General features: G+C 36.4%; 1 protein-coding gene across 1 annotated transcript in view; it reads left to right on the top strand.

Annotated features, from left to right (window-relative positions):
- Chrm3 (cholinergic receptor muscarinic 3) overlaps window positions 1-14,780 on the top strand; it is a 528,248-nt gene that overhangs the window by 136,849 nt on the left and 376,619 nt on the right. The gene's annotated exons all lie outside the window — the stretch shown is intronic.

The following is a 14,780-nucleotide window of genomic DNA, read 5'->3' as shown; positions in this document are numbered from 1 at the left end:
ACTTTGTTTAGTGAAATTTTGTATTGTTTCTAATGTTTTTTGATTGCTATTTTGTATTATTTAAAAATAAAAAATGAAATAATGAAAAAAAATCTGTGATAAATTCAATATAACCTTTGCCATAATCTATGCCTAATTGCCTCTAAGTAAATAAGAACAAAAGGATTGAACAGAGTTGCATGAAGTATTATTTATACAATCTAATTGCTTTTCATTTTCATCCATTAGTTTCATTTAAAAAGTTGTTCTATTTTTGTAAAGTGAACCTCTAGTGTAAACCTTCAATTATCCAAGAAGCATCCTTTACCTGTCCACTACACTGATGAAAACAACATATTTTGAATGACTCTTGCTTCTGTTAGAGGGGGAAAGGAGGTCAAATAACTTTAAGTTTTCCTTTTAGAAAAAAAAAAAAGCATTCTTGTCTTCACTTTTATATGGACATGATAATAAAACATTCCCAAAAGGCCCACAAAGCTAGGCTAGACACTGCATGAGTGTGAAACGCTACTGATGAGGCTAATTCCACTACAGCTCGAGGAGCACGCCGTCTCCCTCGTGGTGCTGTAGTGTCCTTTGCTTTTCCTCACGTCGCAAGAGTATTGGATTGAAGACATTTATGTTCAGAGAATATGTATACTTACCTGCACCTGTACATGCCTTAAGGCTAACATTAAAGCATTTTTGCATAAATTTGACCATCCAGTTTGCCTGAGCTGGTGGTACTATTGCATTTAATTGGCTGACAAACACTTTGGAGGGTAGGTTGATTTCACATAATTACATAATGATGCCAGAATGAGCTGCTATGTCTCACTTCCAGATATGGACTTTATCATTGTGATTTCAGTGACATTTTCTGACATGGAAAACAAATTAAAATTTTAGTTCTTATGTGGAGGAATGAAATTTAGCAAAGTAAAAGTCAAGCGTGAAAAATCAGTGTCCTTGGGGCAGGAAGATGGCTCAGTGGAATAAGCGCCTCCCTGGCAAGTTCAAGGACCTGAGTTCAATTTCTGTTCCCGCCAAAAAAAAAAAGAAAAAAAGAAAAATCAGTGACCTTATCTATAAAATAAAGTATTATGTGCTATTAAAGTTATAGTGACAACTGAATGACAGAGTTCATATTTGGAGCACTTAGAATTCTACCTACCTTATAGGAGACCTTCCTTAATTATTTATTCCATGAGAGTTGACTAATAAAAATGATAACCTGTGGCTGTAATATAGCTATCATGAAATGAAGGGCAGTTACTTTGTCTGGAACCTGCTAAGCTTAAATGCACACTTACTCTCTAGATGCTGTCTTGAAGAATTGTTTCACCAGTATTTCCTATTTTGTACATCTAGGTCCTCTCCATTTCCTTTATCTCTTTTTTCAACACCTGAAAGCCAACTGAATTTTAGTTCTGCCTTGTGAAAATACTTTCACATTGCCCTCAGCAAAGTCTTCAGCCTGCTGTGTAGCTCCGGGTTTTGGTTAGCTCTAAGAAACCTGTCTTATGGGAAAGATCCTTTCCCTTAATATCTACATTTGTTCTTGTCTGTGAAACTTTCTCTCAGATCTCTGATCTGGGGCTGCTGTTGACACCACATTTCTTTCTGAGCATCAGGAAGCCAACCTATTGAAGGCCTGTAGCTGTTGGTAGGGAGAGCGACTGGATGCTCCTGAGGAAAGACAACAGCTGCTCAAGGAAGGAGCCATCATCCTGGACCCTTGATGCCTCCTGAGAAGGACTTTCTGATGAAGACATATTTGATTTCATAATTATAAGTCGGTGCACAATGTGCTTGGCTTTCAAACTACATTGCAGTTGACTCTGTCTTCCTGACATTAAAGGAGATAGTATCAGTGCCAAAGACTAAAGAGCATTGCTTAAATTTGTGAACTTTATAACCCTAACACCCACTTGAGACTCCTCTATACATACCCACAATTAAGCCATCATTTTCTTCAATATTATTATATCCATTGATACACCAACTGGTTTCTGGGCCATCCACTTCCTATTGAGACAAAACTACAAAAGGAGCCAAAGATTTTCTAACTACAGAAAAAGCCATATAAACACCCCTGCTGTAAGGATAAAACACTTTCTTCATGTCGCCTATGTTTTGACTACTTTCTTATTTTATTTCAGTAAAACCAAGATCCTTTACCTTTCCAGATTGCTAGAGTACTGACTTTTTCCATTATTTTATATTTATTACATGTCTTGGCATACTTTCTAGAGTTATAAGGAAATATTTCAATTCAAGCTAAATACATGTTTTGCCACTGTTGATACATTTTGATAAAAACTTGCAGCATTCTGGGTATGAATTATTTTGTCTTAACACGATAATTAAATTTGTTTTTCTTTCTTGGGCTTCCAGCTTGACTTTGAATTTGCTTATTTGGATATTATCTGATATACTTATTATATTTTAAATGCCTGAAGTAGTCACAGATTGATCAACATTTTTATTTGCAACTTGTTAAACAAAGACCTCGGTAGCCAATCTCGTGTAGACCTCTACTGCCCTACTTTCTTTCTTCCCTTTTATGATTTATAAGTTAACTGGTACATTGTCACTTATGGTGGTCCCATATAATATTAAGATCATAAATTAATTTCATTTGTTCCCCAAGTACTTATTTTTTTGCTTTTATTTGAAGACTTTAGTCAAGGAGCTGATAGAGAATTTGGTCTGAGAGGTAACATTCTGAGGTCTGCAATGTTAGACTGAGTTCTGCATTTCACCAGGTGATAGTCAATAATTGTTCAATTATTAATAAAATATTTTATCCCACTCATATATTATCTGTCTTTGAAGCAGTTTGTAAGAATGTCCCCTTCTTTGACACACAGATCATAGTAACAATATTGGAAGATTGTGAAAAGAAAAACTATTCATGGAAAACTTTGAACAAAGTGCATATCATAGATAGGCACATAAGTGGTATTAGGTGTGATAGTGTTTCTCCTTAAAAAAAAATGAGAAGAAGAGGAGAGAAGAGATGGACAGGAGATGGAGAGGTTGATGAAGAAGAAAGCATAAGCCTTTGGTGGCTAAACTATTGAGTTTGCATCTGGGATGATTTTTCCAAATATCCTTTCTTATAATTTATACAATTCTCATCTTGAATGCAATTACAAAATACAGTACAATGAGTTGCTCTGAACATAGTTTTTATCCTTTTCTCCCCAGGAAGATACGATAGAAACTGCTTTCTACTTTCTCAATGTTCGGCCTCTGCCCTGACTTTTCACCTCCTTTCTGCATTAGCCAAACTTGACCTTGTGCTACAGTGAAAAGGCTTGACCACTTCTGCGTCAGCCTTTACAACTCTGATTCCTGAGACAGCCTTTTATGCTCTGCCTGCCAAATGCATGTTTCAAACCAATTAGCTAATGTCAGAGCCAGATAAAAACATAGAGAGACTTGCAAGCAGCTTTATTTTGTAAATCATATATTTTAAAATTTCATTGATTTTTGCCTAGTTCATTTATCTGTCCTTACTCCAACTTAATAAAAGAGAGTGCTTGAAACTCCAGAATAGTAAAAGTAAAATAAACATAGAAGATCATTTTTAGTAAAACTGGTCTTTCAGGTTTAATACACAATAAATATAAACACAAGTGGCAATATTCTCATTAAAAATGTAAGAGCATACATAAACCTACCCAGTAGCAATTTAAAAGAGACTTAGAGATAAATACATCTCCTACTTTCACTACACCCAAGCCTTTCTCATGAAGTCTTTCACTCTGATTTATTATTTCCAACTTAACACTGTGGCACCCCAGTAAAGATCCTAAATGAATTATTTCTAATGAAAAATAACTTTAAATCTCAACAAGGAAAGAAAAACCACGCTTCAGATAGCCCTTTCAATTAAAGGAGATCTAGCAGCAGCAAACATTTACATTTCACAGGTCCCCATTTGCCAGGGGCCTACCTAGCCATTGGTGTGCCTGAGCCACAGATCTGACAGATGTGTGACTGTGCATAAAGTTGTGCAGAGGAAGTCAGCCACCCCCTCGTACTCCAGGAGCCGTGTCCTACTCCCTGGTCACTGAGTTCCATAGCTATAAGTCAAGGTCACTTTTGGTACTTCCTTTGTGACATGATGTTTTTTATTACATAGGATTTTTTCTACTTCTTTTCTTTGTGTTCTATAATAATATGTTAGGAGTTATTTATTTCCTTTTGTTTTCAGTACCAGGGATCAAACTCAGGAACTTTCACTTACCAGACAGGTACTTATGCCGCTGACCTATCTCCCCAGCCTGTGTTCTGTAATAATGTGTTGAAAATAAGAGAACATTGGTTGCATTTGTGTCATTGGTTAGAACTTCCTTCAGAAGAAAGTCTGACGTTAAAGTGGCCTCTGAGCTGGAGACCCTCTAGCAGGCTCAACTTCTGTGCTTCTCTGAACATAGCTATCACTTGTCAAGTATTCTTGCCCTTTTTCAGTAATAACTTTTGTTATCACTGCTGTTGTGGTTCTAATAAAATCTGTAATATATATATAAATATATATATATATTACATATGAAATAAACTCAGCATATATTATAAGGTTATCTTGACAAAACATGCTGTACTTTGGTTCTTATGGCTTTCTTAAATATCCATATCATAGAGGCTCAATTCTCAGCTTCAAACTATTGGGAGGTACCAAAGCTTTTAAGTGGGGCAGTCAGAGAACTGTGGGTTACTGGGGACAGGCTCCTGTGGAGGAGAGTGAAGCACCAATCCCTTCTGTCATTTTCTGGTCAGAAAGCAAGCACTTTTTGCTGCACTGCTCACTCCCCTCCTGACACGCTGCCAAGCCAGAGTCAGTGTGACCCAACACGCATCATCTAATGTGTCCACAGTTACAGGCGAAATAAGCCTATTCTCTTTTATCTTGAATACTTGTTAGTCAGGTAAAGCTCACTGCTACAGAAAATGTTAATTATCCTAATGTAACCTTTGCTTACAGAAACAAGCACCATAAAGTGTTGATTGCTTATGCTAATTGGGAAAGATTCAGGATAAGCTATCTTAAATCAAGTAGGAGGCTTAAATGACTCCATTTAAAAGAAACTTCACTTTAGTCATTCTCTTTATAAATCTGCCTCTAAGTTGTTCCATTCTCAATAGTAAAATAAAAAGACAAATAGCTCTTGATAAAATGATAGCAATTTATTATCTTGCTCAGAAAAGAAATAAGATTCCGTATGTGAAGATCTAGCTGTTACTGCCAATTTTAGAAATTTGATTCGTGTTACATTTTTATTTGAACATGAATTAAAACAATTAAATTTAGTCAGAGAAATTGAAGAATTCAATTAAGTTATCTGCAATCACACAGTCTTATTATTTTTATCACATTTAGTTCTAATTTTTACTAATCTGTCATGCATAATATTATATGTAACATTTTTGTATTCATTTTATACACATTTCCTTATGTGAGCATAATTTCCATACTTCTTACAGCAATAAAACATTTTGAAGCTTAAATGTTTAAATTGCATAACACTTTAACTTCAGTCCATTCTGTTGGGATGTGTTATTAGATAGTAGTAAAAAAACAAGTGCTATTTATTGACTATTTACACTACAAATGATATGTTAAAAGCTATTTTTAACAAAGAAGTGAACAAGCTTAGTTTGTTATACAGAAATGCCTAGACTATAGAATTTGATAGACTTAGGTTTCTACTGTGTGACGTTACTATAAAGAAAAATAACCCTTTGTTTTTGTTTCTTTTACCTTCCACATCCTCCTCTGAGAAAATAAAAGTAATCATAACTGACCTTGTGCCTACCTCTGAGTCTGACACATAGAAGGTGTTCAAGGAAAAACAAAAGACTGATCCTGGGAACTGCTCCTAAAGTTGATTTACCCACATGTTTAAAATAGATTTATAAATATTCTGCACATATTCCAGATGTGTCTCTAAGATAATGAAGTATTCACTGACACCCTAAAATGCTAAGTGTTCGTATTTTGTACTTCAAATCATCACCACTCTTGCCTTTCTTTTTTTCTCTTTCTCTCTTTCATTTCTTTCAATATGCTTTGAATGCAGGAATGCTGCAGTTGCTATTATATGCACACCAAGTTGCAACTGGCATGAAGGAGGTACCATCTATTCAAGAAGAGTCAGAGCACCCCGTGTGGCACCCATTGAGAGGCCAGTCAGTGTGAAGGGATATGAATATCTGTGTACTTTTTCTACATGTCTGCATTCCTATGAGACAAGTCAGCTTGGCATTTTAATCATATCAGAGAGGTTAACAAGGTGTAGCCTCCTGGGAAAGACAGACATGTAAATAGATAATACTATAAAAGGAATTATAATGATCAATGTAGTCACAAAATGTTATGTCAGTATATGTATTCCTGTTGCTGGAAAAAGAAAACCCACTGTATATGCTCAATTTAAAGGAGGAGACAGTTACTTGACATCACAATTCAGTGGGTTCAGTCCATGGTTGGTTGACTCCAAGGCAAAAAAAGCATATTGGAAACACATGGTAGAGAAAAGCTGCTCACCCTGGGGCAGCCAGGAAGTTGAGAGAGAAAAGAGGAGGCTAGGGATAACGATGTACCCTTTCAGATCACACCCCTCACGACCTGCTTCCATTCGGGCCCCATCTCCTAAGAGCACTTTCAGTTACTGAACTCATTAATGAACACATCCACTAATAAGTACAGCACACCAGGCTGGGAATATAGCTCAGCATCATAAACACCTTCCTGACAAGCACAGGGTCCTGAGTTCAACCCCCAGTACCAAAAAAAAGTACAGCACATTTGTGAACTAGGCACTTATTATAAGCATGAGACTTCAGGGAAATGTTTTGCATCTAAACTGTAACAGTGTCATCATAGCATAAAAATGCTCAGAATTGTTCAGAATTTGCTTTGGAATTTAAAAAATTAAATGAATGTCAGTTTATTGGTTATATAGAGAAAACCAAAGTAAAAAAGTACAGTTTACCAGAGAAAGAAGAAAGTACTCAGTCAATTGTGGAGCACAGAAGAGATTTTCCCACTCGGCAGTAAATATGGAAAGAAATCATTACTAGTACATTAGGAAGAGAAAGTAAGATGCAGGCAGACATCAGAAAAGTGAAGAAGCTGTAAATACCGTGTAACAGGCAGTAGGCTGGACCTTCCATGCAAATCTGTTCTTATAACTCTCAAAACTACCCTATTATCTTCTTTTTTCTTTTTTCTTTTTTTTTTGGGGGGGGAAGGTTCTACAGGGTGTTTAGGGTCTCACTACTAGATCAGACTCGTGGTGATCCACCTGTTTACAGCCTCCCAAGAGCTGGGATTACAGGTTCGCGCCACCACACCCATCTCACTTGCCATTTCACCTCCGGGGGTGGGGCGGGCACAGCAGGCCCAGGGATGAACCCCAAGCCCCTGTGCCTGCTTGCAGGTGCTTTAATTCACTTAGCTATTTGGCCAGCCCAAAACGACCCTATCTTAGCGGTAATAAAGGCAAAGTTTCATATAAAGGGTAGATGTTCAGGGTCTCATAGGCAGAAAATCTTGAGATTTCTGTTCAGAGCCAAGTCATCCTGCTCATTGTATCTTTTTGTCACTCAAACATACTTAGGTATCTTCCATTTAATTGGGCTTAATTTACTTGGATTGAAAATGAATCTTTTGGATTTTCTTCTCTGTTGCCTGATTTCATTGAGAGCTCTCATATAGCCATTTAACTGGATTCAAAGTTTTTGAACAGAAAATGTTTCCCCTCTAGGAAAGCTTTTTGTTCTTCAGGTCCCTTTTCTGTCCTCACATTGCAGATTTTCTTTTACATGGCTTCTTTGTATTTGTGCACATCCTTGTTGCAGCCCCCTCTGTTGTTCTTAAGTAGGATGGGTGAAGTATCTTTCATCTTGCTTAGAGTTTTTTTTTTCCTTAGATATTTTTTGGTCACTCTCAGAATCATCTTTCTTAGACTTTGAGCAAGAGTTTGGCACATAGAGGAAGGAAGTTCAGAGCCCCAGAGATTGCCTTCAGGAGCACTTTGTCCTGACAGGTTGGCAAGTTGCAGTTTGTTCGCATCAGCTTTCCACACTAACCTGAGTGTTAGGCGTGCAGTGTGGGTGACTTGATCTGCTTTCTGGTGCCTCCAAAAAAGGCCTCACTATCTACAAAGAACTGCTTTACCTTGTGCAGTGCAGTATCACTATTGTCTCTGAAACTCTTGATCCTTTGTTGGAAAGGAGGCTTAATGACTCCACTTCCTCTAATAATATCTCTTCCAAATTGTGAGCTAATAATTCTCCAGACTACAAATCAGCTAACATTTTTTCTGAATAGTCAGGTAGTTTATACAAGTCAGTCCTCTATACCCATGGGATCCACGACTGGGGATTCAACCAATGTTAGATCTGCAGTATTACATCTAAAAACAGAAAATTGCATGTACTCTGAACAAGTACAGCCTATTTGCAGTTACTATTCTCTAGGCAATATAGTATGATGACTGTTTATTAGTTCTAAGTGAGCTAGAGATGATATTAAATATGTGGGAGGATGTGTTTATTTCACACAGACACTACAGCACTTTAATAGCGATTTGCAAATCAAAGGATTTTGACATCCACAGCATCTTGGCACCCATCTCCTTTTGGAATATATAAAAACTACTCTCCACAGACTTTGGGGGTCACTGTCTCCAGCATAAGGACTCATCTCTATCATTGTAACATGAAGGAAGCCACACCATACATACAGAAAGGCTCTGGCTATGTTCCTATAAAAATTTATTTACAGACTATAATTTAAAATTCAAATAACATACACAATTCTTTAAATTTTTGTCAAAATTAAAAGATTTAAAACTATTATTCACTCACAGGCTACCAGAAACCCAGTGCATTTGTAGGGTATGTATCCTTGGTCTGGACAGTGCAGGGCAGCCCTGCCTAGTCCCTGTTTCCTGAGATCTCCCTATATATGCTGATCTTTTCTATTGTCTCCTCTATTTATGCAATCCTCCTCACTGTGTTCTGTGCTGTGGGAAGTTTGTCATGTACGACATTAGCAAGTTGCTATCTAATCTAAAAAGGAAAAGGAAATTCCCACCTGAAAAAGTTCTCTTTTAATCTTTTTGTATTTTTATGAAAATTCTTTAAGTGAACTAAGTCGCATAACTAGCTAATGTATAATTTTTGAATAAATCTATTTGAATTTTATTCAAATGATTTTTAGATTATTCATTCTAATCTTTCTTCCTGAGATTGTGTTGCAAACAAGAAGATAATATTGACAACTAAACTATAGGATTGACAAAGTGTGAATTAAGACCAAAAAAAAAAAAAAAAAGATGCCAAAGTCTACATTTTTAGTTGCTGTTCACTTATTAATTTACTTGGCAAATATTTATACATGCCAGGCACTACAACCCAGAGTGAGATCTCACTTTTTATTCATCTTGACATACAGAAAGAAATAGAATATCATCTTTTCATTTATAGAACCACAGAAGTAAGGAGAACTCATGAGCTAGGTCTTCCTCTAATACTCTTGGTATGTCACTCGTGCTGTATGTCACAAATGCCATGGGAACAAGTATGTGATATATGTAACACATGACATAGTGAAGCAGAGTGTTCTTTCAAGTGTAGAGCTTTGGATCAACTGCTTTGCTACCCTGATCCTTGAAATTTGTGCAGTGTAACAGCTATTTACATTGTGGCTTTGTTGTTTAGACTAAATGAAATTTCATATGCAAGTAGTATAATGCTCAGCACATGAGCCCCAAGATTAATCCATATCAGAGGATAAGCTTGGAATTTTTGATCTTGGTAGCAACTCTAACAGCCTGAGGGAAGGACTCAGCCCTGCAAGGTCCAAACTCCTGGGCTTGGTTCCCTACAAACTCTCTCTCCCACCTACAAGAAGAAACCTAGTGCTTAAATTAACTTACTGAAACCTTAGTGAAGCTGTGGATTATAACCAGAGAAAGGAAAAGCCAGCAATACAAAAATAGGCAGTCCTTCTCTTCCATTATCTTTCCACACACCAGGACACACTGTGTCCCTTACAATGTGTACCCACAGCCCAGGGAGGCCCCACACCTTAGGGAGAAAGAGGCTGAACTTCCCAAACAGTGGGTGTGATGGATCTTGCTGGCAGGCACATGAAGGTCACATCCCAAGAGATGCGGGGGAGGTGGAGGGAATCAGTGGAGCTGGGTCAGAAGGGGCAACTTCCTATTTCTGAATGTTCCAGGCAGATCTGAGACAGCATGCCATTCTACCCAACATTCACTGTGCCTCACAGGCAAAGGAGACCCTCTATGGAGGCTTGGAACTCTGACAAATGGCATCATTGGAAAGAAGAGATTTTGAGTCAGGGTCAAGAGAGAATTACACATTAGTGCAAAGGAACAGAAAGAGTCACCTGGGGCAGAGAACTCCTGGTTTTATACTGGGCAGAAGACCTCTGGAAGGTGCAGGAAGACAACTGTGCAAGTTGTCCTACAACGAGGGAAGTAGGAGGTCACTGGTGGAAGTACACTGAGGATCAGGTGTTAAACAACTATTGCATTTCACATCCTCTTCTAATTAAATTAACTGAAGTGGTCAGATCTTAACAAAAAGACAGAGGTCTTAATTTGACCACGTCCAAAGCATGGCTTGTAGCAGGAGGTAGCTCTGGAGAGATTTACAGCTCTAACCACTCCCAGGCAGACAGTAAAGCAACGCAGAGAGGAAACCAGCTGAGCTACCTGCAAGCAGACAATGACTACAGCAGAAAGAGAACTGCGGGCACTCAGGCTGCAAGTTACTGGATCTAGTTCAATAAAACTAAGTAGGTTGGAGTGGTAGAAAATATATCTTGACAAGTTAAGATTATATCACTGGAAAACACAATCTAACGAAAGAGATCTTCATACAAGCAGCAAAGTCTCTTTACTTTTTTGACTTCAGTGCTTAGTGCACAGAGAGAGAGAGAGAGAGAGAGAGAGAGAGAGAGAGAGAGAGAGAGAGAGAAATAAAAAAACAAGGCAAGAAAATGCCTCCAAAAACTCCCAACTCTCCCAAAGCAGATCCAAGGGAAGAAAATTAAACATCAAATAGCTGAGCTGTAAAAAATGATTAGAGAAGAAGTAAAGAAACCCTGTGAACTCAAAAATGGTAAAATCAAAGAGATAATGGCATTCATAAACAACTTGATCTATGTGGTTAAAGAAGAGTCAAATAAAAAATTAGAAGCTAGGATAACCAAAAACATTCTAAATACGAAATTGCATCCATGAGAAGGTGCCAAATAGAAATCCTAAAAAATCCAATTGGATATATTAACAGCAAAATTGATATATAGGAGCCAAGTGCCAGACTTTGAGGACATATTGGAAGTTCAAGACTATACTCAGAGATACCCTAAAAATGAGAGAGAAAACAAAATTGATCCAACAGCTGCTAGATGATGAAAAGTCTAACTGAAGATCAATTGGAATTAGAAAAATATTAGAGGACAGCACACATGGAATAAAAGATCTGTTTGAGAAATCATAATTTAAATCTTCCCAAACATGGGGAAAGAACTCCAAAAGCAGTTACACAAGGCTTATGGAACCTCAAATAATTATGAGAAGAAGTTCCTCACATCATAGTCAAAATCCCAGATTATTATAAAGACAAAATCTTAAAAGTCTTCCAAAGAAAAGCAAAATATACATAAAGGTAAACCCATGAGGAGTACAGTAGAATATTTAGCACAAGCATTGAAGGCTAGGACAGTTTGGCATGAACTGTTTCAAGCCCTATAAGAAAATGACTTTCAACTCAGACTAATATATCTTGCAAACTATTTTTAATAATCTTTGGAAAAGTAAGAACATTTTATGATGAAGAACACTTTAAGAAAGTCATGACCAAACCAACATTCCAATAAATTCTTAAAGATAAACTAAATAGACAACACAATCAACAAAACCAAGAAGTTCAGTGATACAAATGCATCTTGTGGTACAAGCAGTTAAACAAAAAGGGAAAAATAATGGAATCAATAGCAGAAAAATAATGCAATGGCTAGACTAAGTCAATGCTTTTCAATAATAACTCTCAAAGTAAGTAGCTTGAACTCCCCAAATAAAGGACTTAGATTGGCAGAGGAGTTTAATAAAAGTAACTTGTTGTTTTGCTACATTCAAGAGATATATCTTATCCAAAAAGAAATTCATACAATCTAAAAAATTAAAGGATGAAAACAATATTCCACACTCCAAAGCAAACTGGAAAACAAAGTAGATGTCAAGAAAACTGGTCAGAAGTAGTAAAGAAGTTCACAGCATATTAGTTAAGGGAACAATTCAACACAAAGTGATAATAGTTGTAAATATATATGCATCAAACATCAATGCACCCAACTTCATAAAACAAACTCTACTAAACATAAAATAACAGATAAATGTCAACATAATCTAGTGGGTGCCTTTATACCCCACCTTCACAAATAGAACCAGCAGACCAAAAATCAACAAAGAAATATCAGAGCTGAACCACACCTTTGAACAAAGGGACTTAACAGATATGTACAGAGTGTTCTACCCTACTATAGCAGAATAGATATTCTTCCTAGAAGCAAATATAACTTTCTCCAACATAAACAACATATTGGCCTATTTGGCTTGCTTAAATAAATACAAAGCAATAGAAATTATCCCATGTGTACTGTGAAATCATAGGGCACTTAAACTAGAAATCAATCACTAAAAAAATACAGAAATTTTACAGACACCTAAGTATCAAACTTGAATATTCAGTAGTCACAGAAAAAAATCAAGGAAGAAATTAGACTTTCTCTAGAAACCAAAATTAGTGTCAGTACAACATACCAGGTATCCACACAGGATGAAACTTTATGAACAGAACCTTAAATGCCCTAGAAATGGAATCAAGAATCAACAAATAGGATTGTATCAAATTAGAAACCTTCTGGACAGCAAAGGAAACAATCAATAGAGTGAAGAGACAACCTACAGAACTGTAAAAAAAAAATCTTTACTATTGTTTACTACTACCCTGACAGAGCACTAATTGAAAATTTATAAAGAGCTCAAAACAATTAAACCTTCCAAAATAAAAGACAAATCAAAACATGGCCATCTGAAATACCATTTGTCCTTTTTTTTTTTTTTTTCTGGAACTGGGGATTGAACTTGGGCCCTTGCACTTGCCAGGGAAGTGCTTATTCCACTAAACCATCTCCCCAGCCCCCAGCCATCTGAAATAAAGAGATATTTCTCAGAAGTACAAATTGGCAATAAATACATGAAAAATAATCCCTGGCCATCATGGAAATGCAGATTAAAATGACATTAAGATAAATTCCATCTTTATTTCAGAAAGAATGGCTATTATCAAACTCTCAAATAATACCAAATATTGGCAAAGCTGAGGAAAGGCACTCTTGTACTCTGTTGATGGGAATGTAAAAGGGACATCAACTAAAGAAATCTTTATGGAGATTTCTCAAAAAGAAACCAGAATTCGGGCATGGTGGCACATGCCTGTAATCCCAGTGCTATGGAGGCTAACAACAGGAGAATCACTACAAGTCCAAGCTTCATGGTGAGATCCTGTACTAATTATATATTTTTAAAAAATCTTAGAAATGCCATTTGACTCAACTATTCCACTTTAAATATCTTTCCAGAGCCCAGGGAGATAGCTAAATAGAATAAGCGCTTGCCTGGCAAGCACAGGGTCCTGAGTTCAACCCCTGGTATAGCAAAAAAATAAAATAAAATAAAATATTTCCAAAATGTTAAAGACATAATGCCACAGTAATATGTGCATACCTATGTTTACAGCAACACAACTCATAAGAGCTAAATCTTGGGGGCTGCAGAGATGGCTCCGTGGTCTAAAGCACCTACTTAGAACAAGCTTAGCAAAGCACAGGGACCACGGTTCAATCCCCCAGCACCACATGCCAGCCAGCCCCCTTGTGGGCTGGGCTACACACACACACACACACACAAATAAATAAATAAATAAATAAAATTTAAAAAAAAGTAAGAGCTAAATCTTGGGAGTAGTCCATATATCCACCAATAGATGAATGGATAAAGAACATATGCCATCTATAGATAAATCTGCATCAAATGTAAGAAAATAGATGCACCTAGAGGCCTTAATGTTAAGTTAAATAGATCAGATGCCTAACTTTAAATATTGAATTATTTTTCTTATATGAGAAACCCAAAGTTTCCCTAAATAACTGTAAAAACAATAGGAAACAGGGAGATACATATTTTGAGAAGGCAATCTAGAGATGGGGGTAGTAAATTTAAAAAACTAAAATACTTTACATGCACATACTCCCTAAGATGAATGTAAACATCATGCAATGCAATCATACGCTGATTAAAAATAAGTTAAAAAAATGAAATTAAAAGTTTCTTTTAATAGGGTTTTGTTTTTGTTTTTTTGTGTCCTTGTGTGACTTATTTTATTTTATTTTTTTAAGAATTCTTATGTCCTTTTATTCAGATAATAAAGTTGCATTTCTAATACTAACATTGAAAACAGCAGAGTTTATGTAAATATACTTATATCTGGAGTTCATCTATACACTTGCAATAACAATACTTAAAAAATCACACAATTCGGTCTTGCTTTTAATACAATCAGCTAGTTGTATTTTTTTTTTTTTTTGGTAGGACAGTTCCAATAATTAACACATTGCATACATTCTTCCTAGTGGTTAATTGCTGTAAACAAAAAAAGGAGGGATACAGATGAATGTCCATTTTGTATCT

This window comes from Octodon degus, unplaced genomic scaffold (genome assembly GCF_000260255.1).
Source record: "Octodon degus isolate 3935 unplaced genomic scaffold, OctDeg1.0 scaffold00133, whole genome shotgun sequence".
Taxonomy (NCBI): Eukaryota; Metazoa; Chordata; class Mammalia; order Rodentia; family Octodontidae; genus Octodon; species Octodon degus.
This window is presented reverse-complemented; position numbering and strand designations above follow the sequence as displayed.